Below are 5,999 nucleotides of genomic sequence, written 5' to 3'. Positions count from 1 at the left end.
GGGGTCCCAATGCACACGCTGCTCCTAGCGACCCCGGCCCCTGTGCTCTCAGGAAGGAGCTAGTCCTTGGACTGAGATGTGCTCAGGGATACCCTCCCATCCTGCGTGTCACCTCCTAGGCTTACCCCAGTGCCTGGCTTGGTGTGGAGGGACGCAGGTCGGGCCTCCTCATCAGGCGCTGGTTCCAGGGGCGGCTTCTGTGGGTTTCTCTGCAGCAGCTGCAGCGCCCAGTTGAAATGTGCAGGAGGCTGGAGGGAGTGCTGGTTGCCTGGTGATGTAGGGCCTGCTCTCCTCACAAAGGGGAGGCCAGTCATAGACTCAGGGCGGGGCCCAGAGCATCAGAACCCCTTAGGGACAGGGAAGTAGCGTTAGTCAAAGCTTAAAATCAATAAATTATCTAGAGAAGATTAAATAAAATCATAGTGCTCAGATTAAGAAGGCAAAGGAGCATGTAGTATGATACAAATGTACTATACAAATATACGATTACAACAAAATTATAATGTGAAATTATGAATTATTTAACAATTTTTACACTTATTTGGGGCAGAGTCTGGGATACATGTCAATTTAACCAACCCAGTCTTAAACTTGAGCATAGATGGAACAGTCCAATTAAAAGGCCTCTGAGGGCCTACATGCTTTATCTGAAAATAAGTCATTTCACATTCTCTCAAAAATGTTGACAAACAGTATTTGGGTTTTCAGGGCCTCAGTGAGGGTTTTCAGCCTCACTGGGAAGTCACACTGTTGAGTCATGATAGTCTCTGAAGTGGTAAAAGTGTAATTTTGCTAATAATATGTAAACTACCAAGGAACTTTCTGATTATATCAGCAACGTCACGATCTCCACCTGGCACCGCCAAAAGCTTCCTGAGGTGGGAGCCTGTGTTTCAGGTGTGGCCCGTGGGAGGGGTTCTGTGAGCAGGTCCTTAAGGAGGCTGGGGCCACAGAGAGAGGGTTGGGCCCTTTGAACTGCAGACGCTGAAAGTGCTCTTTTGTCAATGAGGCCTAGTACGTAAAGAGTCCGCGGCTGGGCATCCCAGGAGAGTGCGGTCAGACCTCCACATAGAAGCTTCCAGAAGGAAACTAGAGCACATCTGAGCTGTTCCCCCAACAAGTGTTCAGGAAGGGAGGTGGGAGTGCACGCCCAGACAGTGGAGGGCCTTGTGCCTGTTTCCACAGGTAGGGAAAGCCCTACCCAGAATCTTACTATCACTGGTGAAGCACCCGGTACCAACCTCAGAGAATGTAAACTCTAGGATCCTGGAGATTAAACAGAGTCATTGCCACACCACAGCCTACAACAGCAGGCAATGTAGGACAATATCCTCTTTGTGTATGTCAGACTCCGTTACTGTGAAATGCCACTCGCTAAAAACTCCTGAGGTCAGAGTCCTCACCTGGAAGGAAAATACCACCCACCATTCAGTACTGAGCCACCATTTAACCCAACTGCATACACACCTAGAACAAGGAAACACATACGGCATCTTCCACCATGCAGCCAACAGAGAGTCACTTTGAAGCCAGCACAGCTCTTCCCTCTTCAAGGGCTAGAACAGTCAATGTCATCAGGGCACAGACAGCGTTCTAATGAGCTGGAGCCACCTGATTCTCTAGGAGCCACAGTCAAAATGTTAGTAGGTCATTATTGTAATTGTGGAGATTTATGAACTCTTTGAGTCTGGTTCAGCCCTGGCTACAGACTCCCCTGGCATAGGAAGGAAGAAAGGGCCCTCCTTTCCCAGACCTTAATGATATTCCCGGGTGTACGGGGTCCCACAGCAAGGAAGTCGGCCAAAAACAATGTATTCCATCAGTGCAGGAATCCTGATCCCTAGATCAGGGCCCACTGCTTTCCCCAGAAGACTGATGGACAACAGGATGCAGTAGGAGAGAATGACTCCCAGGGACCGGCACCTCCTTAGACAACAGCTCCTCATTTTGGTGCTTTCTTCTGTCCAAGACAGGCTTTGCAAAAATAACTGTGAGTCCAGGCTTTTTGTTCACATTTTACCTTTGTAGCACATTCGATGCTTAAAGGACAGACAGCCCCAGGGCAACTTTCCATATGACCGGGGATCCAGCTGAAGTGTTAAACTATTTGATTCAACACTAGGGATTTCCATCAATATTGAACTGAAATGAGGAGAAAATATTTTGGAGTAAGGGACAGGGGCCCTTCTTAGGGCCCTAATTTTACAGATACTGTAAAAGCAGTTTTCAGCAAGGTAGAGAACCAAATAAACATTAGCCAATGAATAGGCAATGCTGCTCTTTACCGCTTACATGTGCAAAAGATGGAAAGACAACAGGACGTTTTTTATATAAAAAGAGCTCTACTTTTAGAATTTCAAAGATTCATTACAAGAGCATCTTCCTGCCTTACTCAGAATTCCTAGAGGCTCACCATACATAACCTGCATGTTTCCATGTCTCTTGAGCAAATATGGTTTCCTTCACTTTTTAACTATGAATAGCCTCCCCTGTAACTCAAGTTGTAAATATGTAAAAACATATATGCCATCTTGGTGTGAATGTAAGATTCATAAATATAACTGTAGTTCCACACTGCTTAGCACAGTTATTTCCAAACTCAGAAGCGAGTTGTTGTGAAAGAGAAATAAATCTCGGGACCCCAAACCCACTAAGCCAAAGGGAAAAGTCAAGCTGGGAAGTGCATCAGGCAAACCTGCCTCCTATTTTACTCCTAAATAAGATGGTTGCAAAGATGAAAAAGCTACATACAGACCTCCCTCACAAGGGAATTCCTGGTGGGCTCCAATGTCTTTACCCAAGAACAGCTCTGCTGAATTTCACCCTGGCAATGTGAAATGACAGCTCATCTTCACAGGCACGGGACAAAGGACAGAACTCAAAGTCATCCCTCCACTTGCCTAAGGCAAATGCATAGCTGATGGCATCCTCTGTCCCATGTTTATCTCATCTTATGTAAAGATGAAGTTTCACTGAGGAAGACAAATGCTAAGCGACTGTTCCTCTGCCCATACCACATGTAAAATGTGTTTTCAGTGAATGCTGACAAAAGACTAAAAAACTTGCAACAGTGGTCGGGCATGGTGGCTCATGCCTGTAATCCCAGCACTTTGAGAGGCCGAGGTGGGTAGATCACCTAAGGTCAGGAGTTTGAGACCAGCCTGACCAACATGGTGAAACCCTGTCTCTACTAAAATTATAAAAAGTCGGGTGTGGTGGCAGGCACCTGTAATCCCAGCTACTTGGGAGGCTGAGGCAGGAGAATCGCTTGAACCTGAAGCAGAGGTTGCAGTGAACTGAGATTGTGCCATTGCACTCTAGCCTGAGGGACCAGAGCAAGAATTCATCTCAAAAAAAAAAAAAAAGTTTGGCTGGGCACGGTGACTCATACCTGTAATCCCAGCACTTTGGGAGGCCTAGGTGGGCAGATCACAAGGTCAGGAGTTCAAGACCAGCCTGACCAATATGGTGAAACCCCATCTCTACTATAAATACAAAAATTAGCCAGGTGTTATGGTGTGTGCCTATAATCCCAGCTACTCAGGAGGTTGAGGCAGGAGAATCACTTGAACCGAGGTGGAGGAGGTTGCAGTGAGCCAAGATTGTGCCACTGCACTCCAGCCTAGGTGACAGAGTGAGACTTCATCTAAAAAAAAAAATTGCAACCACTTCCCTCTTTTTGACCTTCCTTTTTTTTTCCCCCCTTTCCTCTTTTGCCCAATACCCACTCTTTTCCCTTTAATTATTAACATCCCCAGACCCTCTTCAGGAGAAAAAGCATAAGCCACAGACTTCCTGTGGTTTTGTGTTATTTTTCCCGGGTGTGTCCTTAACCTTGGCACTTAAACTTCTTAAATGATTGAGATTTGCCTTCGCCAATTTCTTTGATTTACATTGTCTACCAGAGGCATCCAGTCTTTCGGCTTCCCTGGGCCACATTGGAAGAAGAAGAATTGTCTTGGGCTGTACATAAAATAAACACACTAATGACAACTGATGAGCTAAAAACAAAAAACAAAAAACAAAAATCGCAAATAAACTCATGATGTTTTAAGAAAGTTTACAGATTTGTATTGGGCCACATTCAAAGCTCTCCTGGGTTACATGAGACCCAAGGGCTTGGTGGACAAGCTTGGTGCAGACGCACAAAATATCCCACCTTATTGGGTAGGAACACGCAGTAGCTGCAGGCCTTGTGCATGATTGTTCTAGGTCAGTGAAACCATTTGTGGAGACCAGTTGCCCTCAAACACTTGGCCTGTAAATGGTCAACATCCTGCTGGTCACCTTTCCTGATGCATAGTTGATAGCTGTGGCTTACGGTTTATATGGAATGTAGAATGCTTCTCACTCCAAGTACACATGAGACAGTCCCATTTTTTAAGTTGGCCAACTTAAAAAACTTCTTACATAAATATTCTTTTGAATAAAAGTTTGTATTGCTTGAAACCAAGAGTAATTATTTTATTATCAAACCAGAGACCATGCACTATTTTTTTTCTTGTTAATTATCAGGAAAGTTCTGTTTTCTTAAGAAAGTTCTAAGGTACTGGAGGCCAAAGATCACGTCCCATGTGTACGCTCAGCTCCGAGACACCCAGAGTAGCCTCCTTTCCAACAAACCTGGGGTAGACTGAGCTGCTTGAAATGCAAACGCCATCACTAGCCCAAGCTGGGAGAGCTGACTTTGCCCCTTTGCAGATGGGAGATGGCCAGGTGTGGTCCCTTCCCTCACCATGACCTCTGCCTGCGGGGTGGAGGCCACAGGCCGGCATGCACTCAGGGCCTTACACCCATCCTCGGCCACTGTTCGGCCTGTCACATCCCGCTTCCCACCCTCAGGTGATGACAGGAGCCCAGTGCTTCAGCCCACCCTCCTCAGCCTCAAAGGCCCCCAGGGCCCCTGAGTTTCTGCCGATGGAAGCCCACCTCTGCCAGGAAGCCCAGCATGAATGCCCACTCCTCCTCGAAGCCCTTCCTTTCCCCCACTGGGGGGATTCTCTTTTCCCCATATGGGGTCCACACCACTTCACACCAACCCTATGGAAAAAATTGTACTCGGCCCTAAATTACAGCCATGTGTGTTTCCCAGATGATCCTCTTCAGTCTCATAACCCTAGCATCTGTCATAGTTCCCAGAACACAGCGGCCATTCAATCGACTCTGAACTCAGTTGAATTTCCTGTACCCACTATGGGATGCATTTCACGTACACTCCCCTCCTTTGGTAACTTCAGTCTCAGAATTGGGTCTACTTCATGCCCTCTTATATAACTGGCACCTCAGCCCGCAGGAGGCACTGGACACCATACGAACTTTTTGGATTGAAAATTACCTGACTTCATACAACCCTGGACTGCTTTTCCTTTGAGGGAGTGTGAAGGGCTGACTACCAGTTGCCCCTGGGGATCCCAATGCACACTCACTGCTCCTAGCGACCCTGGCCCCTGTGCTCTCGGGAAGGGGCTGGTCTTGGGGTGGAGGCGTGCTCAGGGCCACTCTCCCATCCTGCATGTCTCCTCCTAGGTTTACCCCAGCACCTGGGTTGGTGTGGAGGAACACAGGTCAGGCCTTCTCACTGGATGCTGGTTCTGAGGGTGGCTCCTGTGGGTCTCTGTGCAGCAGCTGCAGCGCCCAACTGAAATGAGCGGGAGGCTGGAGGGAGTGCTGGTTGCCTGATGATGCAGGGCCTGCTCTCCTCACAAAGGGGAGGCCAGTCATGGACTCAGGGCGGGGCCCAGAGTGTCAGGACCCCTTAGGGACAGGGACCCAGGCTTCATCACACCTTCCTTCCTCCAAGCTTCAGAGTTCTCTCTCTGCCCCAGTGGGCCTTTTGCCAGTCCCGATGCCTGAGGCCTCACAGGGCAACGCATAGAGGGCAGGCCTGGTGGGGAGGTGCCTGTTCTTCCTGGGGTCTCCTGTCACTTTACCCACATAGAATCTTAAAATATTTTAGTTCTACACAAAACAGTTGGGTTTCCAAAATGAATGTGTATCTT

The sequence above is a fragment of the Trachypithecus francoisi genome, unplaced genomic scaffold (genome assembly GCF_009764315.1).
Source record: "Trachypithecus francoisi isolate TF-2019V2 unplaced genomic scaffold, Tfra_2.0 Lachesis_group15, whole genome shotgun sequence".
Classification (NCBI taxonomy): domain Eukaryota; kingdom Metazoa; phylum Chordata; class Mammalia; order Primates; family Cercopithecidae; genus Trachypithecus; species Trachypithecus francoisi.
The sequence above is the reverse complement of the archived record's forward strand: the minus strand, read 5'-3'. Positions refer to the sequence as shown.